A 26094-nucleotide genomic window follows, 5' to 3' on the forward strand; every position below is an offset into this window, starting at 1 on the left:
TGACCAGAAACCAATTCCTTTGGCTTTTTTCTATTTTAAACAACTACCTCCACATCCCCCGAATAACTATTTATCAAAAAAGACTGCCCACAGGGATACCGTTACATTAATAAAAAACAAAAAGGTTGAGAAACAAGGAAGGGACTAAATTAAAATAGTACTGGAGATGGAGATAATGCACTTCAGGTTCTTGTGCTGTCCATGCATTTCGAGAAGTTTTGAGGGAACCATGAACCCAGCTGTTTCTCTGACTGAAAACCCACTGCCTGGTGTATTATCACTAGATTATTAGTCTGGAGACCCAAGGAATGTTTTGGGAACCTGGGTTTGAATCCTGCCATGGTAGATAGTAGAACTTGCATTCAATAAAAATGTGGAATCAAAAGTCTACTGATGACCAGGAAACCATTATCGATCGTCAGGAAAACAAATCTGGTTCAGTGATGTCATTTAGGGAAGGAAACTGCTATCCTCTACCTTGGATTCCAGCATCTGCAGACTTTTTGTCTCTAAGTAAGCTTGTACCACTGTGAAGTCTCTTCAAGGGGTGCCCACTTTGAAGAAATTCTCTGCTCCCTCAGACATGCACTCTGAGTCCCTTTTTCACTGTCACAGCACCCTTCAGCTCTTCACCTATCCCCACCTCACCACCCTGCCCCCCACCCCCACCCCCTTTATCTGCAGCCCTCCTTACACCCACTCCCAGACCTGAAGAAGGGTTACCCCGAAATGTTGATGTCTCCCACCTCCTGATGCCACCTGGCTTGCTGTGTTCTTCCAGCCTCCGGCTTGTTACCCTCATCTGGTCTGGTCTATATGTAACTCCAGACCCACAGCAATGTGACTGACTTTCAACTGCCCTTTGGGCAATTAGGGACGGGCAGTGAATGCAGGCCAGGTGAATGATTTATTTTCACAAAAATAAAATCACCCATTCAAACAATGAAGCAAATAAATTACAAATCACCAGGGACAGTATTAGGGCACAGAGTAAATGGATGAGGAGGTTATGTTGAAGTTATATAAGACACTTGTTAAACATCAGCTGGAGTATTGTATTCAGTGTTGAGTGCCACACTCGAGGCAGAATGTGAATGCATAATGCTCACCCAGAGAGCTGGTGTAGACATGATGGGGCAAATGGTCTCCTTTTGCACTATAACAATTCTGTAATTCTTTGATTCTGTGAATTGTTGCCATCTGGACTAGACTGCATGAAAGTAGATTCAAAAGCAACTTACAAATGGGAATCAGATATATAGCTGAAAAGGGAAAAATGCAGATATGGGCAAAGAGTGGAAGACTGGAATTAATTGGAATTAATTAATCTTTCAAAGAGGCACAATAGGTTGAGTGAACCTCCTTCTATACTGTAAGATTCTATAGTCTCTAAAGTTGCATGCTCCTTCTCAAGAGCTGTGAGCAATTATCACACATTCCACAGCACTCAGACGTTGTAGTGAGAACAGAAAGTTCCAAACAGTTGTCTTCAGCAAAAACTGAGAGGCATTTAAAATAATACAATGTTATTGAAGGCTTTGGGATACATGGCAGGAACAAAAATCCTTTCCCACGCAATCTCCCTCCTCCCTGTGCCCGCATTGGGTTGAAGCCAAGTGTCATCATATTGTCTTTGAGGTTAATTCACAAATGTTAAGCCTCAACACAAGAAGCTTAGGTTAGAGAGCTACAGAGACGCTGTGAAATGCACCATATGAGACAGTGCTTATGATGGAGATGCAATATTAGTGCTTAAGAATTGGCTAGACCAATGGTTCGCAGAACATTGGGCAGGGAGTTTTCCGGGGCTCATGCTTGTTTTCTATTCATTCATTGGATGTGAGCATCACTGGTGAGGCCAGCATTTGTTGTCCATCTCAACTTGCCTTCAGGAGCAGTTAAGAGTTAACACATTGTTGTTGGTGGAGTCACATACCAGGTACGGTGTAGATTTCCTTCCCTGAAGTGATGGGTTTCTATAAGAACTTGGTCATCGTTACTGCAGTTCCAGATTTTTATCAATTAGTCGTTTACTTGGACAGAATTGAACATTGCTGGAAAAAGATACATTTTGTCAAAGCTTTTTATTTTACAATCAACAGGACAATTCACAAAAATATCAATTCATGCGGTTTATACTTCCCTTGAATTAGTATTTTTGTGAAATATCCTGATGAGTGCCCAAAAAAAAGCTTCAGCAAAATATATCTTCTTTTCAGCAATATTCAAACTCTTCCAATGAATTCAATTTCTTTAACTACTGTGGTGAGATATGAACCTGCACTTTCAAAGCATTAGCTTAGATCTCTAGATTACTAATGTAGTGATGTTACCTATGGCTCAGCTGACTGGATGGCAGTAACAGCATACATTCAATTCCCACACCAAATGAAGTTACCATGAAAGACTCTCCTTTTCAACCTCTCCCCTTGCCTGAGTCTTGGTGACTCTCAGGTTAAACTACCACTAGATGTCTTTCTCTAATGAGAGAACAAACCCATGGATTGATTAAACTATGGTGACTTTACCTTTGTCTTACACCAGTAACTCCCCCTCTACAACAAACATAGAGGATGCTGGGGAAACTCAGTAAGTGTGGTAACATCTGTGGAAAGAGAAACTGAGTTAATGTTTTGAGTGTGGTATGACGTTTCTGCAGAACTGGAGTTTCTCTGGCATTTTCTGTGTTTGTTTTAAATTTTCAGAATTTTCTTTACACCTCTCTGCTGCTGTGCAATTCTTAAATAGGTTATTTTTTCAAAGAAATTGCTAGTTTGTGGCATCAGAAAGTTACCTTGAAAATTGCTGGATTGGTATGAAAAGCCCTAATCTGTTCACAAAGTCACAGACTACAATTAACTGTGTCTCCACCACCCAGGTGCCTCTTAATATCCACAGGTCACCGAGGAGCTGGTGATAAATGCTGTCTCACCAATGCCACTTCCCCACTAAGAACATTTAAATTAAAAATTTACAAACATAACCAGAATCAAATTCACCATGGCCTGTGAGGAAGAGGTGGCAACTTAACCAGAATATTCAGACAGATAGATTGGAACAACCTGGGTAGAGAACAGCACCGAGCTGAGAAGCTGTGATGGTCAATGAAAGGTATATATCTTATGAAGGTGGACAAATAGTGAAGCCCAAAAGCTGTATAATGTATTTCTGACCCAATGGTTGTGCTTTCTTACTGAGAGGTGCCAGATCAGTGGAGAACTTTGTCTTAAGCCAGTAAAAACTAGCCGCAAAGATGATAAACAGGACCTGACTTCTGACTGACTGAGATGGGTTTTTTTTTCTGGATGTTTAAACGATTATATTATTGGCATTAAAGATTCTGTGGAGGTACCCGCGGGCGTATCAGTGACAGAACAAGCAGGTCAAGCCTACCTGGTAATTATGACACATACTGGGAACATTTCTATTGATGATTCATCTGCACATCTCAATACATATTTATAGAAGAAAGAACTTACATTTATATAGCACCTTTCACAAACTTAGGATGTCCTAAAGTGCTTTACACCCCATTAACCACTTATGAAGTTTAGCCATTTTTGTAGGAGGAATGGTAACCAATTTGAGCACAGCAAGCTCCCATAAAGAGTAACCTGATGACAGGTAACCTGAATTTGTGATGCTGGCTCAGTTATGTATAGACAGGAGAGCATCAGGGAAACTACACTTGCTGTTCTTCAAAATAGGGACATAGGATCTTTTAAGGCCCCTATCTGGTTTATTAACGTCCTTTATGAAAGGAAATCCTTACCTGGCCTACATGTGACTTCTACAGCAAAATGTGTGATACTTAACTGCCTGACAGGCAAAAAAGCTGAAAATGTGTTGCTGGAAAAGCGCAGCAGGTCAGGCAGCATCCAAGGAACAGGAGAATCAACGTTTCGGGCATAAGCCCTTCTTCAGGAATCCTGAAGAAGGGCTTATGCCCGAAACGTCGATTCTCCTGTTCCTTGGATGCTGCCTGACCAGCTGCGCTTTTCCAGCAACACATTTTCAGCTCTGATCTCCAGCATCTGCAGTCCTCACTTTCTCCTGACAGGCAATAAATGCTGGCTAAGTCAGCTATGAATGAATAACAAAAATGCTAACTGCCCATATTTTGCCCAGTTAACTCGTGTGACCAAGCGATCAGTATTATTGAGTTCGAATGTATTCTTTTAAATCGTTCTTCGGATGTGAACATTGTTGGAAAAACCAGAATTTATCTCGTATCCCTAATTGTCCTCAGGCAGAAGATGGTGATCTGTCAACAAATGGATGGTTTTCTGGCCCATTTTAGAGGACAGTTAAGAGTCAACCACATTGTTGTCAGTCTGAAATCACATGTAAGTCAGACCAGGTTAAGGATAGCAGATTTCTTCCCCTGAAGACCAGATGGGTTTTTTTAATGCCAATCCAATAACATGATCATTGAATTTAAATTCCTCCAGAATATTAATCCAGGCTTCTGGATTATTAATCCAATGACATTACCATGAAACTACCATCCTTGTTGTTCGAAATATGCATTTGGGTCAGTCATTAGCACCGGAACACATCCAAGATGGAAAGCTTCCATTCTGTAGACAAATGCTATATAGTGATAAACATGTGGTTTAACAGTGAATTTGTTTAAGTTACTTCACACAATGTGAGATGTGGGTGTCACTTCATTGAGGGTGATTTTTGGAATACATCACTGCTGACATCCTCCATCCTAGGATGTGGGGGTCATTCTCTAACCCAGTATTTATTGCCCATCCCTAATTACCCCTTGAGACAATGATAGTCAGCTGCCTTCTTGAACTGCTGCAGTCCATGGGGTAAAGGGACACTCATAGAGCTGTTGGGCAATTGTAAGATTTTGGACCAGTGACAGTGAACAGTAGCAATGTATTACCAAGTCAAGATGCTGCATCGGTCGTGGGGGGATCTTACAGGCAGTTCCCATACATCCATTCTTTGTCTTTCTAGATTGGAGAGGTCACTAATTTGGAAAATGCTGTTGCAGGAGCCTTGATGAACTGCTGTGGTCTGTGTTATAGATGGTACAAACTGCTGTTACTGTGTGCCAATTGTGGAAGAAGTGAATGCTTAAGGTGATGTTTGCTTTGTCAGTTGTTGAGTGTTCCTGGAGTTCCGCTTATCCAGACAAGTGAGAAGCACTCCATTACACTCTTGACGTGTGCCTTATTGATGGTAGTCAGGGGAGAAAGTGAGGACTGCAGATGCTGGAGATCAGAGTCGAGAGTGTGTTGCTGGAAAAGCACGGCAGGTCAGGCAGCATTTGAGAGGAATTGACGTTTTGGGAATAAGCCCTTCATCAGGAATCAGAATTTCTGGTGAAGGGCTTATGCCCGAAACATCGATTCTTCTGCTCTTCAGATGCTGCCTGACCTGCTGTGCTTTTCCAGCACCACACTCTCTATGATGGTAGTCAGGTTTTGGGAGTCAGGAGGTGAGCTGCTCACTACAGAATTCCCAGACTCTGAGCTGCTCTTGTAGCCACAGAATGCATATGGCTGGTCCAGGTCAGTTTCTGGTTAATAGTGTGCATCATCACGGAACTAGGAGTCGCAAATCTCCCAGTGTACTTAGAACAGGCGGGTTGTCCAGGGTCACTATGCTGCAAAGCAGACCTCCTATCCCTCTCTCATCTCTGGAGTAGTACCACTGGGAGGTTTTGCCATGCTGTTAATGTTGGCAGTCAGGAACTGGCACAAGTGATGATGATTCTTCTCAGGAGAGTTATAGGCATTCAGCAGTGCTTTGTTTCAGCCAGATGCTCAAGGATACGACCAATGGAATGCCTTATGCAGCACAGTTATTCCAACCATCTAGATTTGCCTCCCTAAGCAGAGTACAGAGCTGTCAATTACTACATCCTGTGTAAAAAAAACATTGCTAATTATAAATACACGGCCTTGTAACAAAAGCTTGCTTGCTCATAACCAAAAAACATTTAAAAACCTGCAAACAATAGTTGTTACAAATCCTGTACAGAATAAGGAATGTCAGCACAGAATAAAAGTCAAAATGAGCTTACCCCCCCATTAACCCTTCCCTTCTTGATCTTGACAGGGCTGTTTTCCCTGGAACGTCAGAGGGGTACGTTATAGAGGTTCTTAACATCATGAGGGGCATGGATAGGGTAAATCGACAAAGTCTTTTCCCTGGGGTGGGGAGTCCAGAACTAGACGGTATAGGTTTAGGGTGAGAGGGGAAAGATTTAAAAGAGACCTAAGGGGCAATTTTTTCACGCAGAGAGTGGTGCATGTGTAGAATGGGCTGCCAGAGGAAGTGGTGGAGGCTGGTACAATTACAACATTTAAAAGGCATCTGGAGTGGAGATGATGGATATTTGATCGGCATGGACGAGTTGGACCCAAGTTCCTGTTTCCATGCTGTACATCTCTATGACTCTATGATCAGTCAGTGTCCTACTCCAGACCTTGGGATGCACAAGCCAAATTGACATACGCAATGCAGTGCTGAGGGAGTGCTGCTTTATCAGAGGTGCTGTTTATCAGATGACAACTTATACCAAGGTCCCATCTGCCTTTTCCGGTGGATATAATACGTCCCTTTGCACTATTTCGAAGATGGCAAATATTTAATCCTCATTTAAAATCAGAAACAGATTATCAGATTATTTATTTCATTGCTGTTTGTGAGAGCTTGTTGTGCACAAATTGGCTGCAGTGTGTCCTACATTAAAGTAGGGACTACACCTTTGTAGATCTTCATTGGCTGTAAATCACCTTGGGACATCGAGAGGTGAAAGGTGCTTTTTTTTAAAATCAATCTTGCTTGCCTTGCCTCTCTTTCCTTAGTGTATTCTTCTCCCCTTTCACCCAGGGTACTGAGGAGGGACCCAGCTACTATTTCTGGTTGACATCAGCTGACCCCAAGGTTGTCTACTACTTATAGCACAGAGCCAGTGCAAGCAGAGATGATTTGAGCCAATAGCTTCAGGATTGAGACAATTAAATACAAATGCAGCCTCTATCTAACACTTCAGTTAACAGTGGTTTGATTTGCCACCATCATCCACAGACCTTGCTGAGGTTCAAAGACAAACAGAGGGTGAACTGGCTCCAATTTCATAACTGCAGAAATCAATCACTTCCAACCCACAGTGGGAGCAACCAGTAAATGAGAGTACATAAGTGAACAACAAAACAATACTTCAGATAAATTATGATATCCTTTAAACAGGTGAAGGGTGAATTCAGATCTGATGTCAGAGAGAACTTCAGTTGAACTAGAATCCTACTGAAAACAGGCCCTTGAACCCAACAAGACCTCACCAACGATCCGAAGAGTATTCCACCCAGACCTATTCCCCTACATTTACATCTGATTCATGCACCTAACCTACACATACCTGAATACTATGAGCAATTTAGTACGCCCAGTTCACCTGACTTGCACATCTTTTTTGGACTGTGGGAGAAAACCGGAGCACCCAGAGGAAATTCACATAGACACAGGGAGAATGTGCAAACTCCACACAGACAGTTGCCCAAGGCTGGAATTGAACCTAGGTCTCCTCTGGTGCTGTAAGGCAGCAGTGCTAATAACTGTGCCACCATGCCACCTGAAGTTTACTTATTCTTTCACAGAATATGGGCTTTGATGGCTATGTCACTTTATTAAGTAGGCTTATTTATTGTCCATTCTTGATTGTACCTTGAACCGCTGCTGTTCTGAGGATGTAGTGGCACCCACAGTGCTGTCAGGTTGCAAGTTCCAAGATTTAGGAATGAGGAGAGCTAAAATGGGCTATGAAATGTTTTTAGCAAACAGGATTAAGGAAAATCCCAAGGTATTTTACACATAGTTAAGTAGCAAGAGGGTAACTCGGCAAAGGGTAGGTCCATTCAAGGACAAAGGAGGGAATCTATGGAGTCAGAGGAAGTTTGTGAGGTCCTCAATGAATATTTTTCATTGGTATTTACAAAGAGGAAGGACATAGTGAGTCTTGGGAAGGGTATGTTGATATATTAGGGCATGACAATATAAATAAGGAGGAAGTGTTGGGTGTTTTGCAAAGCATTAGGATCTAGTCCAGAATGCTAAGGGAGACAAGTGAGGAAACTGCTGTGGCCTTTTACAAAATCTTTGCATCCTCTTTAGGCACAAGAGAGAACAACATTGTTCCCTTATTTAATAAAGGTGACAAAAATAATCCAAAAAAATTACAGGCCAGTGAGCCTTACATCAGTGGTAGGGAAATTATTGGAGAAGATTCTTAGGGATAGGATTTACTCACATTTGGAAAAATATGGACTTATTAGCAATAGGCAGCGTGACTGTATGAGGGGAAGGTCATCTCGCACAAACTTGATTAAATTTTTTGAAGAAGTGGCAAAGATGATTAATGAAACAGGGTGGTGGATGTTGTCTATATGGACTTTTCCAAGGTGTTTGACAAGGTTCCTCCTGGCAGGCTGATACAAAAGGTGAAGTCACATGGAATCCACAGTGAACTGGTAAGATGGATACAGAACTGTCTTAGTCAAAGGAACAAAGAGTATAGGTGGAAGAGTGTTTTTTCTGACTGGAAATCTGTGACCAGTGGTATTCCACAGGGGTCAGTGCTGGGACCACAGTGTTTGCAATATATACAAATGATTTGAAGGAGACCTGCTTATTAAGTTTGTGGATGACACAAAGATTGGGGGAGTGCTGCAGATAGTAAAGAGGATTATCAGAGGATACAACAGAATATAGATGGGCTGGAGACTTGGGCAGAGAAATGACAGATGGAGTTTAATCCAGACAAATATAAGGTGATAAATTTTGGAAGGTCTAATGCAGAAGGGAAATACACAGCAAATGGCAGAACCCTCAGTCAGATCAACATACAGAAGGCATACAGGTCCACAGTTCTCTGAGAGTGGCAATGCAAGTGGATGAGGTGATCCAAGACAGCATTTGACATGTTTTCTTCATCTGTCGGGGTATCGAGTGTAAAAACTGGCAAATCATGTTGTTGCGATATCAAACTTTAGTTACGCCACATTTGGAGTGTTGTGTTCAGTTCTAGTTGCCACACTACCAGAAGGACGTGGAAAATCTAGACAGAGTACAGGAATGGCTTACCAGGATGTTGCCTGGTTTGGAGGGCATTTCCAGTGAAGAGAGATTGGACAAACTTGGTTTGTTTTCATTTGAACATCGAAAGATGAGGGACAACCTGACAGAAGCTTACAAAATCATGAGAGGCATGGATAGAATGGAAAGTCAGTGTCTTTTTCCCGGGGTAGAAATGTCAATTACCAGGAGATATGGGTTAAGGCAAAAGGGGGTAAGTGTAAATGAAATGTAAGAGGCAGGTTTTTTTACACAGAGGGTGGTCAATGCTTGCAAAGGCTGCCAGAGGATGTAGTGGAGGCAGACACAATAGCAATGTTTAAGATGCATCAAATATATGATTGGCAGGAAATTGAGGGAAAAGGGCCATGTAGAGGCAAAAAGTTTTTAATTTAGAAAGGCGTGATGTGTCAGCTCAAGTTTGGTAGGCCAAAGAGCCTGTTGCTGTGCTGTTGTGTTGTTTCTTCTTTCTTCTTTCGCAACAGTGAAGGAATGACAAATCAATTCCAAACCAGGATGGTGTGTAGTTTCGAGGGGAATTTGCAGATGATAGTGGCAGCTGCTGCACTTGTCCTTGTAGTTGGTAGAGGTTGTGGGCTTCCAAGGTCCTGTTGAAGGAGGCCTGGTGAGTTGCTGCAGTGCGTCTTGCTGATGGTACACAGATTGTGAGTTGGTGGTGGAGGGGTGCATGCTGAAGGTGATGGTTGGCCTTTGTTTACACAGACAGTCAGTGCAGAAAACTAATGGAAATGAAAATATTAGCACCATTCAGGACTTTGTTAAGACTTGTTGATGTGGGTACACTTCCTAATGTTCAGAGTGCCCTTTCCCCTCCATATTTTACTTGTGATTCTCTTGGGACTCCAATTCTAAACTGATCCATCCTTTTCCACCCCAACCATCCTTCGGGCTGCACAGAGACTCAGTTTTTAGTACTGCTACCTCACAGGCCCGGGTTTGATTCCAGCCTCCGGTGACTGTGTCTGCATGGGTTTCCTTTGGGTACTCCGGTTTCCTCCCACAGTGCAAACATGTGCAGGTTAGGTGAATTGGCCAAGCTAAATTGTCCATAGTGTTCAGGGATGTATAGTTGAGGTGCATTAGTCAGGGGAAACGTAGTGAAATGGGTCTGGGTGGGATACTCTTCGGAGGATTAGTGTGGACTTGTTGGGCCAAAGGGCCTGTTTCCACACTGTAGGGAATCTAATTCTAAATTTCTGACCTCAACATCTATGATCCTTGACAATGCCTCTGACAACTGACCCTTGCTTCTTACTCTGTGATCCTCACTACTTTCATGAATGGTGTCAATTGTTATTGACAATTGGAGACAGTAAACATTTGTATTCGAGTTACCATTTTCTTTTGAGCAGCGGTTTACACTTTCTGCAAAGTCATGCTGTCACTCAATTTCAAATATTTCATTGCAAAAAACATTTGGCACAGAATGAGGCAAATGTTTTTGACAAATGTTTGATAAATCTATCCAATTAAACCCAATTCCCCTCCTTCCCCACCAGTCCTACTAACTCAATTTTCAAGAGCAAGGTCCTCCTGGCACTTTTTTTGCTTGTCCCTAATTGCTCTTGAGAGCAGTTAAGAGTCCACCATATTATTGAGCTACATGTGGCCAGGGCAGGTAAGGATGGCAGGTTTCCTTCTCTAAAGAACATTCATGAACCAGTTGGGTTTTTACGACAATAGGCAATAAGTCACCATTACTGAGTTTTTCTAACCTTTTATAAATGTATTAATTAATTGAATTTAAATCTCATTGGCTGCCATGATATTCAAATCCATGTCCCCAAAGCATTAGCCTGAGCCTCTGTATTACAAGAAGAGTGACATTACCACGATACCCAAAATAAGGCAAGCGATTATATCATATTGCAAAGTACCTACAGGAGGGTAAGTTGCTGACTTCAACCCACTTGTCCATGCTAAACATATGTGTCTTCTCCCAGCCTTCACACCTCACCCTGTTAGCTCATCCTTCTATTCACTTCTCCCCCAAGTGTTTAATTAGCTTCTCCTTAAATGCATCTCTGCTAGTCACCGCAGCTACTCTTTATGGCAGTGTGTTCTACATTCCAACCTCTCTCTGGATAAAGTAGTTTCTCCAAAATTCCCTTTTGGATTAATTAGTGCCTAATGTACAGGACTCATGACTCACTCCAGAGATTTCAGCACATAACCTAGGCTGCAACTTCAATGTAGTATCAAGAAAGTGCTACAATGTCGAAGGTGCCAGTGCTGTTGAGCCTAAAGCCTCTCAAGTGAATATACAAAAATCCCATGGCCTTATTTTGAAGAGCAGAGGGAGCTCTCTTGACCAAATTTATGTTTATAACCAACATTATTAATTTAGAGTGTCTGGTCATTATCACTTTATTGTTTGTGGGAGTTGGCTGTGCACAAAACTTCTGCACTGTTTCCCACATTACAACATTGCTTATACTTATAAAGTACATCATTGGCTACAAAACACTTTGGGGTACCCTATAGTTATAAAAGTATTACACAAATGCAAGTTTTTAGTCAGTAAAACCAGTAACCTTAACCCTTGTGAACAGATGGCTCCCTCTGCAGATGTCAACTGAAAGAAAATTGCATCAAGCTTCCATGCTTGGGAAACATCAAGTAACTTTGAAAGGGGGGATAAAAGCATCTATTGCCTAAAATATTGCATATTTATGGTACGGTTGAGGGAAAATTACACCCCAACCTTCTCCAAAGATCCTGAGGCAGCACCTTCCAAACCCATCTAGAATGACAAAGGCAACAGATACATTGGAACACCATCGCCTGCATGTTCCCCTCCAAGCTGATTTAGAAATATATTGCCATTCCTTCGCTGTCACAGGGTCAAAATCCTGGAATTACCACCCTAAGGGCATTGTGGATCAACCTACAACACGTGGATTTCAGCAGTTCAAGAAGGCAGCTCACCACCACTTTCTGAAGGGCAATTAAGGACAGGCAATAAAAATACTGGCCAGCCAGCGATGTCCACATCCCACAAGTACATTAAAAAATCCCCTAAGGAAAATTATGCTGAAAAACGCTTGCAAAGAGTCTCCATTGACATATGAAGAATAAAAGAGATGGATCATTATGGAAGGAAAAGCAAAAGTAGTCCTGCATCTCCAAAAATAACTAATTGCTTCAGAAAGAAAGACCAGTGAGCCTCTTCACCTTGGAAGGAGGAAAGGTCTCCACTCAGATCCTATTTTTAAAACTGTATTGTAGTGTTGCACTTGATATGTAATTGATTGCATCTAAAGCATCCTGAGAGATGAGTTATGATTCTTTCTATTCTCACTATACTAATGAGAAGAAATGTGAAGCCACTGAAATAACATCATCAAATCTTCATTGATCCTGATTTGATTATATTTTACTTATGGTGTGATCCTTCAGAAACTGCCTTGCATATACACATAGGTGAATCTGAGTCCAACCCCTCAGGAGATATGCAATAGTCCTCACCATGAAGTCAAGGCAGAAGAGCTTGGGAGAGTAACTCACCACCTTACTCACCAAAGTCTATCCTCATCTGCAGGGCATGGCACAAGAATGTGATGGAATACGCTACATATGCTGTAAGGGTGAATCTCCAAGAACACACAAAAAGCTCAACGCCATCCAGGACATAGCAGCCCATTGGCAACTCATCTATCATCTTAGGCATGCACTCTCTCCATCACAGGTGCTCAGTAGCAGCAGAGTGTGCCACTCACAAGATTCACTGCAGTAACTCACCGATGTTCCTCAGACAGCACCTTCCAAACCTGTGACCTCTACCACTTAGAAGATACTTGGGAATGCTACACTATATCACCATTCCTTATTTGTCACTGGATCAACATCCTGGAACTCTATTTCTAATAGCATTGTGCAAGTACATGCAGCAATACAAGAGGGTGATTCGTTTCCACTTCCTCAGTAATTATGGCTGAGCAATAAATGCTGGAGTAGAAAGCAAAACCCATATCCTGTGAAAGAATATAAAAAAGAATAAAGTAAAAGATGAGGAATACTCAAGTAGCTGAGGATGTCACCTCAGCAGAGCTGTATTTACAAAGACTCCTCAATGAAGGAATTGTCCCACTCTGCATCTGGAAAACATGTACTATTGGATCAGGAACATAATGTAGTTGCCTAAAGAGATTCTCACCTCAACACTTAGGACTTAAAGAAAGGATACCACAAGTTGACATTAAGCAAGGCCTCATGGACTTATCACATGAGTCCAACCCATTTCTCGCATAGCCCACGTCATTCAGATCCTTGTAAGATTCCACCTTACTGTCAAATCCTTCCATGATTTCACTGCTCCCATCCCTGAAAGCCCCTCCATCTCTGAAACCTCCTTCAGCCCCACAGGCCTCTCAGAGCTGGGGTCTCCTGGCTATCGGTGAGGCAGTGGCAGCTATGGAGCCTGGGGCGCCCGGTTATGGGGCGAGTATGGGTCCAGCACAGGAGCCAGCATCAGCGACCTGTCAGCAAGGTAGATCCAGCAACGAAGAGATGGTGCTAGAAGAGTGGCAACTCTGACATTAGTCATTCTGATACAGGCAGCAATGCAGGTGTCATTGGTCAGTCACCTCAGGGTTCAAAACTCATGGTGGTGGTGCGGGAGGTGGGGGGAGATGGAATGCAATGGACTTTCTTTCAGCTTTATCTTTAAAATATTTAAATAGTGGCAAATCGTGGTGAGAGCTGAAGCCTTTCACTGTATTTTACTGTGTTGCTCATTGTAGAGTACAATCGACAATAAATCATCATCTTGGCATTGCCCCTCCATTCTGGCCATTTTAATTTCTTCCATTGGTGCCATACCTTTAAGCTTGGGAATTAATTTCCTTCTTCAGCCTCTTCGCCTTGCTCTCCTCTGCTGTCGTAGAACATATCTGCTGATCCAGTCTTTTATCGTCTACCTTTACTGATGTGGGGTTGCTTCCAGCACGATATTTAAGGCAATGCTTAGGTTATCCCTTGTAATATTAAAAAAGATATGAGGATGGATATTGTGATATTGAAGAATCCAACAGAATTTTATCACAATTAGTTATTCTACAGAAACTGAGACATATCAGCTTCTTGGCTAACATTAAGCTATTATGTTACACAGAGCAGCACACTTCAAACATGTCACGCTTCAAGTGGTCCAAGTCAAGACGGAATATGTGATCCATATACAGCTGGTTACATGTAGTAATAATGCCATAAAATGTATTTTAATGGTTGATTGTCATACTGTGTCTCTTAATGGTATACAGAGGAACCTCGATTATCCGAACGAGATGGGCGGGCACTAATTCATTCGAATAATTGATTATTCGGTTAATCAATTCAGTGCCTCTCCTCTGGGGTTTGGAGTTTTCTATTAAGGCTGCTCCCTGTTCAAGACATCAGGCAGTGCATGAGCCCCCGCCCGCCCCAAATCCTGTCCAGCATCGCCCCCCACCCACACCCCGGACCCATCCAACACTGCTCCCCGCCTGCCGCCAATCTCCGCGCCCCGCCCCCTCTCTGGGTCAGCCAGAGTGGACACCAACAACAAGACTGCTGCTGCTGCTACTGCCTTTTGGAGGTAGTCTCCAAAGAGCACATACACAGCCACACACACACAACTTTTTTACTGCAACATTTTGACAGGTTCCACCTCTGCCCTGTACAGGACAATGTTAGAGATATTATCTGGGGAAGGGGGGGTTTATGGTACACGCCTGAATAGAACACCAGGGAAAGTGTGGGAAGAGAGAGAGAGAAGGGGTGGGAGGTTGGTCATTTAGAGATGGTGCCTGCGCTCCCTTTAGTTCAGGACTGTTCTCAGCAGCACTTTTAATCAGTGTAAACAACAGACACGATCAGTGTTGAACACACGTCTTTGATGTAATGTTTCTGTCGGGACCTCAAGATCTCCTTCAGATAATCCGATTTTCAGATAATCGGTATTCGGATAATCGAGGTTCCTCTGTATTAGGATATTGACCAAGAAACATAAGACAACTCTGATGTCTCCTTACAAAAACATAAATTGCTGGAGAAACTCAGCAGCATGTGTGGAGAGAAAGCAGAGTCAATGTTTCAAGCCCAGTAACCCCTCATCTAAACTAATGTTTCATTATGTGGTTCAGTGTCAAATCTCACCTGATAGCCTTCCTGTGAAAGAATGTTTGGCTGCATTAAAGGCTGCACCCAAATCAATTTGCTGTTGTCATTTTTCATGCCTAAAGTCCATGAATGCTACCATGTGGAAAATCAAACTTCTTTGACACTTCTCATGCCAGCAAAGTATGATCACTGGTGAAATTCAAATACTACTCTGTTCCCCTCAGTATGTAATCCTGGAGGTTTCCTCATATTACTCGCCCCATGCTTCAGTCATTGTTTAGTGAATGCTTGCATCCTTGTGTGACACTGCCTTTCCACAGTGACTGGAAAGCAAAAAGACCCAGCGTCCAAATGGATGATGTTTGATTGTCAGCCAAACAACTTTTGTTCGTTCCATTTTCAATATTTTTCTATCCAGTAAAGAGAAATGTTCAAAGAAAATGACAAAAAGCAATCTTTTTTAAGGTCCCTTTGATTTTTGCCCAGGATTTCACACAGCAGAAACCTGGAGATTAATCTTTAAGTCCTGGAAACCCCTAGCCAATTCTGAAGGCAGCCCTACATTCTGAGCTGACTTTCAAGAGCAGTGTCATAGTGACAGGTGTCTCCCAAAGAGCGTCACATAGAAGTTACTGTACTAAGGCAAGCCATTCGGCCCAACTGATCTATGATGGTGTTGATGGCAAGCACCTTTTAACTATAGCCTTTATTTATTTATCTTTTCCATATAATCTGTATGAAACAAGAAGAATCCTCCCTATTACTTCAGGATCTGAGTTCATTTTGTTTAATACTAGAAAGTTTCATTCAACTTTAGAGTCAATTAGTTCTTGAAGTTCAACTAGTGTTGTATGAAATCTCATTGAAATGTGTAAAATTCTGCTAGGGCTGGATAGATAGAACTGGAAATGTGTTGCTGGAAAAGCACAGCAGGTCAGGCAGCATCCAGGGAACAGGAGAATCAACGTTTCGGTTCCTGAAGAAGGGCTTATGCCCGAAACGTCGATTCTCCTGTTCCCTGGATGCTGCCTGACCTGCTGTGCTTTTCCAGCAACACATTTCCAGCTCTGATCTCCAGCATCTGCAGACCTCACTTTCTCCTCCTGGATAGATAGAATACAAGGATGATGTTTTCCTCACTGAAGTGTCCAGAACAAGGGGTCATTGCCTCATGATATGAGATAGCCCATTTTGGACTTAGATGATATGAGTGACACAGTGGTTAGAACTGCTGTCTCACAGTGCCCACAGGGACCTGGGTTCGATTTTGCTCATGGGTGACTGTCTGTGTGGAGTTTGCACATTTTCCCCATGTCTGCTTGGCTTTCCTCCAGGTGCTCCAATTACTTCTCACAGTCCAAAGATGTGCAGGTTAGGTGGATTGACATGCTAAATTGCCTGTAATGTCCAGGGATATGTAGATTAGGTGGATTGGTCGTGATAAGTTGCCCTTAGTGTCCAGGGATGTCCAGGTTAGGTGAATTAGTATCATAATCCATGGTAAATGTGGGGTTATGGGAATAGGGTGGGTCTGGGGAAGATGCTCTTTGGAGAGTAGGTGTGGATGATAAGCCAAGTGACTTGCTTCCACATTGTAGGGATTCTATGAGGAAACATTTCTTTCATCAGAAGATGATGAATCTGTGGAATTCTCTACCACAGAAGGTAATGGAGGTGAAGTTACTGAATATATTTAAGGAAAAAAATGATAGGTTTCCAGATGCTATACAGGTCAAGAGGCAGCATGTGTCAGGCCCTGAGATAGAGAATCAGTCATGATTGTGTTGAATGGTGTATCAGCTCGATGGACTGAATGGTCTAATCCTGCTCCTATCGTCTGTGTTCTATGCTACTAGGATTTCAGGGGTTAAGTTATGAAAAGAGATTATACAAAAAAGACCTGTTTTCTCCAGAATTTAGAAGTTTAAGAGGTGATCTGATTGGAGTCTTCAAGATATCACTAAGAAAATACAGAATAGATAAAGATAAACTATTTTCACTGGTTGAAATCCTAGAACAGGGGGGCAAAGTCTAAGAATGATGAGGTGGTAGAGATTTGAAATTCTCTTCTACAAACAGCAGTGGATGCTGGATCAATTGTTAATTTAAAATCTGAGATATATAAATGTTTGTACAGCAAAGGTATAAAGGGATATGGGCAAAAGGCAGATATACCGAGCTGGAAATGTGTTGCTGGAAAAGCGCAGCAGGTCAGGCAGCATCCAGGGAACAGGAGAATCGACGTTTCGGGCATAAGCCCTTCTTCAGGATATACCGAGTCAGGCCAAGATCTCATTGAATGGTGGGACAGGACTGAGGGGCTGAATGAGCTCCTCCTGTTCCTATGTTTCTGTAAAGGAAAGATGGTGGCCATTTTGCAAAGAGCAAGATTCCACAAACAGAAACATGATAATAAACAGGTTATCTATTTCAGTGATGTTGCTTGAGGGTCAAATATCTAAGCAATACTTATGTCGGTGATGTTGCAGCCAGTGAAGGGGAACACAAAAATAGGCATCAACACCGTGCAAGTTGATGCTCATCCTTCAGGATTGTCCAGGAATATCCTGGGATCAAAGATCAGTCACCTGGACCCTGCTCTAAGAAAACTCAGTATTCACAGTGCAAAACCAGGCCATTCAACCCTTTCTTTACACTCTGTGCAAGCCCCCTCCTACTTCCTTCATCTCTTCAACTCCTTTCATCTTTAACATTCAGTGTTTGCCTTTCGTGGTTTCCATAATGGAACTGGTCAAGTGAAGGAAAAAGGAAATCTGAACTTAACAGTGTCATGCTTTGAGTGTCTTGCTGATAGCTTTGCCTCATTCACTAGTCTTACTTCAGATTTCCTGCAATCACCACTCATCCCAAGAGATTATAATACCATCTTTCTGAGATATAATGGCCATTAACTGCCCCGAGGCAAGAAGCCAGTAATGGGACCCTCAGAGCCAGTAATGAGATCCTTTGAGGCAGCTATTACATCCTTAGGGATGGCTAGGATTGCTGTCTCTGAAACAAGTTAATGCCCTTTTCACTCTTTAAACAATACAGAAGGCCTGTGCTCTCTCCTACAAAATACTAGGATTACAAGAAGTGGTTGGAAAAGGTCCTGACATTTGTTCATAATGTTGTCTGTCAGCAACCAAGAAAACTTACTTTGAAGGAGAGTTTTCTTTGTTGTTGTTCTCAAAAGTAATGTTGTTTGCTTTTATCACTTCAGCCACATTGAGAAGAATTAAGCAAAGATTCCCGTTCCTGATCATTGTCCAGTCACGCCAGATGGAAAGAAAACAAAATAAGATAATCAGAAACAGGGGAAGGCCATTTGGCCCCTTGAGTCTACTCCCTATTTGATAAGATCATGGCTTTAATTTCTCACTTTCCTCTCTGATCCTATAACCCTTGTCAGTCAAGAACGTTGGATTTTGAATATTTTTATTGGCAAGTGGGGAAGAGGTTTGCAAACACTAAAAATCCACTGAGAGGAGGAATTCTTCCTCTTCTCCATCTTAACTGGGAGGTCAAAGTTAAAAATCACACAATGTCAGGTTAAAGTCCAACAGGTTTATTTGGAAATACAAGCTTTTGGAGCACTGCTCCTTCGACAGGTAGCTAGAGGGGCAGAATCATAGGACTATAAATTTGGTGTCCTACATCCTGCCCCACTAGCTACTGATGAAGGAGCAGCGCTCTGAAAGTTTGTACTTCCAAATAAACCTGTTGGACGTTAACCTGCTGTTGCGTGATTTTTAACTTTGTCCACCCCAGTCCAACACCGGTACTTCCACATCTTAACTGGGAGGCCCCTTTTAAATTATGCCTCCTAGTTCCAGATTCCCCAAAAAGGGGGAGCATCTTGTCAGCACAACCCTGACAAGACTTACTTAAAATCTTCAACATCTACATCCCTCATGCTTCTAAACTTCAATGTGTTTTGGCCCAACCTGCTCAATCTGTCTTCATAAGACAAACCACTTTATCCCAGGAGTCACCTAGTTAAGTGAAAGAGTAGGTCCAACATCAAAACTAAACTGTGGACGTCACCAAGAGGAAAATAAAGACTTGCATTCATGTAGTGCCCTTTACAGCTTCAGAAGACCCCACAGCAAGCCCTTCACAGCCAGTTAAATACTTTTGAATACAGTCACTGTTGAAATGTATGAGAGATGGCAGTCATGTTGTTCACAGTGAACTTCTACAAACACTGTGATAATGATCACATAATCTGTTAATTGTGTTGCTGGTCAATGGAGCCATGGCCAATATTTGTAACCTTGAGTAAACATCACCTTCCCGTTGAGGGACAGCCAACAACAATAGTCAAAAAGTGTGGCGTTGGCAAAGCACAGCAGGTCAGGCAGCATCCGAGGAGAAGGAGAGTTGACGTTTGGCGCAAGCCCTCGGATGCTGCCTGACCTGCTGTGCTTTTCCAGCACCGCACTTTTCAACTCAGATCTCCAGCATCTGCAGTCCTCACTTCCTCCTAGCCAACAACGATAATTGAGAGATTAAATGTTGGCTTGGAAACCAGACAGAACTCTGTTGGACATTTTCACACTCGCCTTTTGCATCCACCTGTGAGTCGTGACCTTGATTGGATGCCCCATCCACAAGGTGGCATACCTGACAGTGCAGCACTCCCTCAGTACTGACACCAGGATGTCAGCATATACCATGAACTCAGTGTCTGGAATGATCTCACCCTCTTGTGACTAAGAAGAAAGGGTGTTACCCAGTGTTACCCGCACCAACACAGCCTGCCATTCCTCACAAGCAAGGATTATAACGCGGAAGAGATGGCAGCATTTACAGATCCAGAATTCTGCCGAGCATGTTCAGAAGAATAGCCCTTTAGGAAGAAGATGATATAGGCACAGAGATGCAATTGATCATCAGAAATGGAAATTGAACTTGCACTCCTAGCTGCGATTTAATGATGCTACCTGTTTGTTCTGGAGTATATTTAAGGCATGGTCCTGACCTTCTCTACATGATCCTGGCACTATTTAAATGAAGCTACGCTATGTGCTGCCAAACACAAAGGAAGTAGATATGAATACTCATATTCACGTGATACATTTGGGAATGGAAGTAATTACACTCAAATCTATCATATTCTCTCTCTCCTATATCTACATGACCCTTAAACCCTTCTCTTTCTCTTTGTATCTGATTGTTCCAGTTGGACTGTTCACTTCACAACAACTTGAGTATCTTTGAAAAGAGAAGTACGCTGCTGAAGGTTTTCATTTTGCATTCATTGGAACAAACACAAAAATGCTGAATTTCAAATGATTACAACAATTTATATTACAGAAGAAAAGAATACCCATTGGTTGGCATCTCAGTGTTGATTGGCTGAATTGTTGCCATGGAGATGGCAACAGGGAATTATGGGCTCCACATGCTCCCGAGTAATTCAAAAATAGTGCAAGGCTTAACCATTTTTATTTGTTTGCAGAGCGTGGATCCTTGTGTACGAATGCATGTCACTTCTAGCAAGTGTAAATGAGCTGCATTGCGACCTCAGTTCATTACAAAAAATTGGTTGTTTGTGTCAATGCTAACACACTCATGTTCTTCAACAAATCACTCACAAAATCACATCTAACTGTAGATTTTTTTTGGTTATCAGGGAGGTTGAGGAGCCTATCATGCCCCATTGTTTTCTCGACATGGAATCCTTACAGTGTGGTAGCAGGCCATTCGGCCCATCAAGTCCACACCCGCCCCTTTGAGGAGCATCATACCCAAACCCACCCCTCTACCCTATCCTGTAACCCTGCATTTCCCTTGGCTAATCCACCTAGCCTGCATATCCCTGGATGCTATGGGCAATTTAGCATGGCCAGTCCATCTAATGTGCACATCTTTGGACTGTGGGAGGAAACCGGAGCACTCTGAGGAAACCCGTCTCCAAGATAATGACTCAGCCAAACAGAGCAACTTGCCAATATATCAGCAACCATTTTTTCTGTGTTATAAATCGTTGTGATTGTTTTAAAGAAGTTGGAGGCACATGTTTTGCCACTGTTCCATAAAACGTTTAGTTGATCGCACTAGTGTTTGGGTTTAGAACAGCAAGATTATTCCATAAAACAATAAAAAGATGTATCTGCCAATATCTTAGAACATTTGGGTTTCTTCCCTCTTGCTTCATAAAAATAAATTATTAAATTAAATGATCTGTCCCAGAAGGCAGTGGAGGCCAAGTCTCTGGATACTTTCAAGAAAGAGTTGGATAGAGCTCTTAGAGACAGTGGAATCAAGGGTTATGGGGATAAGGCAGGAACAGGATACTGATTGTGGATGATCAGCCATGATCATAATGAATGGTGGTGTTGGCTCGAAGGGCCAAATGGCCTACTCCTGCACCAATTGTCTATTGTCTATTTAAGGAACATCCTACCCAGACCCTCCCCTCTACCCTATCCCTGTAACCCTGCATTTCCCCTGACTAGTCCACCTAACCTGCATATCCCTGGACACTATGGGCAATTTAGCATGGCCAGTCCACCTGATGTGCACATCTTTGGTCTGTGGGAGGAAACCAGAGCACTCTGAGGAAACCCATCTCCACGATAATGCCTCAGCCAAACAGAGCCAGTTTGCCAATAAATCAGCAACCATTTTTCCTGTGCTATAAATTGTTATGATTGTTTTAAAGAAGTTGGAGGCATGTGAATTCTTGCACTGATTTGCCATAAAACGTTTAGTTGATCACACTAGTGTTTGGGTTTAGAACAGCAAGATTTATTCCATAAAACAATCAAAAACTGTATCTGCCAATATCTTAGAACACTTAGGTTTCTTCCCTCTTGCTTCATAAAAATAAATTATTAAATTAAATTGTTATTCTGCAAGCTGAAGTGGTGACCTTTGTTCTGATTGTTTTGTGGATTGATGATTCGGGTTCCAAGAACAAGTTTTGAATGACAGGAAGATCTTGGGATGCTGGATTGTGATTGTAAGACCATAAGATGTAGAAGCAGATATAGGCCATTCAACCCATTGAGTTTTGTCTGCCATTAAATGAGATCACCACTCATCTGATCATCCTCAACTCTACTCTCCTTCTTTTCCCTGTAAAGCTTGGTTCCCTTACTCATTAAAAATCTGTGTATCTCAGCTTTGAATGTTCATAACTACCCAGTCCCAATCACCATCCCTGGTAAAGAATCCCACAGATTCACTAACCTCTGGGAGAGGAAATTCCTCCTCCCCACCTTTATTCTATCTAGATGACTCCTTACTCTGAGCTTACGCCCTCTGGTTCTAGACCTCCCACAAAGGGAAACATTTGCATTTACCCTGTCAAGCTCCTCATGAAGCTGGTATGTTTGAAAAATGACATCTTTTTAACCACCACTGAGTACAAGTCCAACCTACTCAATCTTTCCTCACAATACCATCCCTCCATACCCATGATCAGGTGAGTGAACCTTCTCTGGATTGCCTCCATTGTTAGTATATCTTTCCTTTGATAGGGACACCAAGACTGTTCACCATATTGCAGCTGTGATCTGACAAGTGCTTTGTATAGTTATGGCAACACCTCCCTATTTTTATACTCCATTCATTTTTCGGGTACCCAGTGTTGTTCTCTCTCCATCAATTAGACATTCAAATGCATTTATCAGTGCCTTGCATAACTGTAAATACCCAAGGGTGTTTCAAAATCAATAAAATACTTTTTTTTTTGTAATGTAGTCACTATTGTAATGTGGAAAGCAAAGCAGCCAAGTTGCAATCTCCTGCAAACAGCAATTTTCTTTCTACGATCTGTCATGGGATGTGAGCATCACTGGCATGCCCAGCATTTGTTGGCTGTGCCTCATTGCCCTTGAACACAGTAGCTTGTGCAGCCATTTCAGGGAGCAACTAAGAGTCAACCACATCATAATGGGTCTGGAGTCACATCTAGACCAGACTGGATGAGGATGTCAGATCGCCTTCCCCACAGGGCACGAGTGAATTGGGTGGATTTTTATAACAATCAATGATTGCTGGCACGACCATTACCGAGACTAGCTTTTCATTACAGATTTGATTCGTTGAAGTTAAATCCCACTAGCTATCCCAGTTGCACTTGTACCCATAGGTAATGATCCTGGTAAGCTGCTCAGCTACTCTGAGGGTTCATGCACACCGACGGGCACGCCAATTCCAGCACTGACTTCCAGTTTCAGCAGTTGCTGCCACATATGACAATGGAAACATAGCCCTTAGGTCTCTGAATTACTAGTCCCTGACATTTCCATAACTTCACCACCTCCCCGAAATGCAATAATGTAAAAATACGATAGAATCTGTTTTTTTTTCTGTGATATTGAAGAATTAATATCTGCCAGATGACCAAAGTGAATGCCTCTGCTTCTTTTTGAGACAGTGCCATGGGATATTTAAAGAAGTTGGCCCAGGTTTAACCTCTCAGCCAAAAATGACAAGCGTCTCCAATCATGTAGCACTGAAACACAGTGGCTCAGTGGTTAGCACTGCTGCCTCACAGGCTAGTGATGCAGGTTCGACTCAGCCTCAAGCAACTGTCCATGTAGAGTTTACACATTCTCCCTGTGTCTGCATGGTTTTCCTCCAGGTGCTCTGGTTTCCTCCCACAATCCAAAGATGTGCAGGTTAAGTGAATTGACCATACTAAATTGCTCATAGTGTTTGGGGATGTGCAGATTAGGTGCATTAGTGAGGAGTAAATGTCGAGTAATGGGGTAGGGGAATGGTTCTGGGTGGGTTACTCTTTGGAGGGTCAGAGTGGACTTGTTGGGTCAAATGACCTGTTTCCACACTGTAGGGATTCTGCTATTTTTGGGCTCAGGACCTCAGTGGGGATTGAATCCACAACTTTCTGACTCAAAGACAAATTTGCAACCAACTCACCTACAGTCTGAAAGTTAGACAGGCCAGCTCATTTCATGATATGTCAGCTCTGTTTCACTACAGTAATCGGAACCTGGATGATATGGATGAGTGGAACACTGACATCTCATTTCCCTGAGCTTAAAATGAACCTGAGTGGATGCAATGTGACTCAGCTGTCAAGGTTCTCTATGAAATGAAATTGCACAGTCTCATCTTGGTTCAATAAGAGAGAAATGTTTCCATTTACAGAGTGCCTTCTATGAGTTCAGGACAACCAAAGGCTCTTTAGATTAGATTCCCTACAGTATGGAAACAGGTCCTTTGGGCTGAGAAGTCCACACCGACCCTCTGAAGAGTAATCCACCCAGACCCATTCCCCTATCCTTTAATTACCCTAACTAATGCACCTAACACTATGAGCCATTTAGCATGGCCAATTCACCTAACCTGCATATCTTTGGATTGTGGGAGGAAACCAGAGCACCCAGAGGAAAACCATGCAGACACAGGGAGAATGAGGAAAATCCACACAGTTGCCTGAGGCAGGAATCGAACCCAAGTCCCTGGTGCTGTGAGGCAGCAGTGCTAATCACTGAGCCACCATGCCACCCACTATAGCCATGAAGTACTTTTTGAAGTGTAGTCACTGTTGTAAGGATGGACAGTGAAGCATACCAGGATGCTCCTCTGAGAGTGGGGCTGAGTTACATTAGGACAAGAAACTTTATGTAGTTGAATGGTAAGAATTTCTATAATAACATACTGTAGTATCTTTCTCGGAAAATTGCAAATACATTTCTTTTAAAATGGAAGAAATCTTTGCTAACACAATTTCACTTCCATTATACATGGGGACCAGAGAAATTCTTAAACAATAGTTGAGCTGTCATAGAGGGACCCTGGGCAGCAAAACACTGCTATATCCAGTCTGGGACTACACAATGGGACAACAAATGTTAAATTCCTCTTCATCTAACCCCCACGCTGTACCTGTCTTGGAAGTATTTGATGGTGATAGTGTAGAGAGAGCTTTACTCTGTATCTAACCCTGTGCTGTACCTTACCTCGGAGAATTTGATGGGTAGTGTAGAGTGAGATTTATTCTGTATCTAGCCATATGCTGCATCTGTCCTGGGAGTGTTTGATGGTGATAGTGTAGAGAGTTTTACTCTGTATCTAGCTATGCACCGTATCTGTCTTGGGAATGTTTGATGTGGACAGTGTAGAGTGTGATTTACTCTGTATCTAACCTCATGTTGCCCTTTCCTGGGATTGTTTGACAGGAGCTCAACTGTGTACCTCTTCTCCTCCTCTGAGTCATTCTCTGGCATATTAGGTGATGAGCCATTTTTCCACCAAGCTATTATTAATACTAATATTGAGTCTGCCACTTGACTGTAAACAACAGGGATTCTGTCCGGCTTCTTTATCTAGTGGGAAAGCAGGTATGATGCACACATTACAATGCCAGCATCCCTACCAACATGCTACACTGTCCGACCCACAAAATAATTGCTTCTAACATATCCCTGACAGGTTACAGTTCTCTGCTATTGCAATGTTATGCTATCAATTTTGGAAGGTCACGGATTTGATCCCCGGTTTTGTGTGAAGAAGTCTCTCAAATGTAAGTGAGGCCTCACCTGCAGCATATTTTGTGCAAAATGCTCCCCTCTCCCCAACCTGACCTTTCGTTTAATTGTTAAGTCATGGAGAATTAACATACCAGCCTTAAGGGCAAGGGACCTCATAAAAATCTAACATGCAGTCAAACTCAATGCCAGGAATGAAAAATATTCCTCATAAGGTACTGGTGATGTGAGCTCTTGCTTCTTAAGTAAGTAAAACATTTAGTGTATGGTTGTGCTGAAAATATTTGGTATTGTAAAGGTGTTTTCTGAATTTGATCCCCTATCTTCTTTCTGAAAAAAAATGGTGATTTTTTTTCCCCTCTATCTTTGACTGATTTAGGCTGGTAACTGATTCCATTGACAAAGA

At 42.4% G+C, this 26094-nt stretch overlaps 1 protein-coding gene across 1 annotated transcript in view; it reads left to right on the forward strand.

Moving 5' to 3' along the window:
* lrrc4ba (leucine rich repeat containing 4Ba) overlaps nucleotides 1-26094 on the forward strand; it is a 175889-nt gene that overhangs the window by 71033 nt on the left and 78762 nt on the right. The window lies entirely within an intron of this gene.

Source organism: Chiloscyllium plagiosum, chromosome 39 (assembly GCF_004010195.1).
Source record: "Chiloscyllium plagiosum isolate BGI_BamShark_2017 chromosome 39, ASM401019v2, whole genome shotgun sequence".
In the NCBI taxonomy this organism is placed as follows: Eukaryota; Metazoa; Chordata; class Chondrichthyes; order Orectolobiformes; family Hemiscylliidae; genus Chiloscyllium; species Chiloscyllium plagiosum.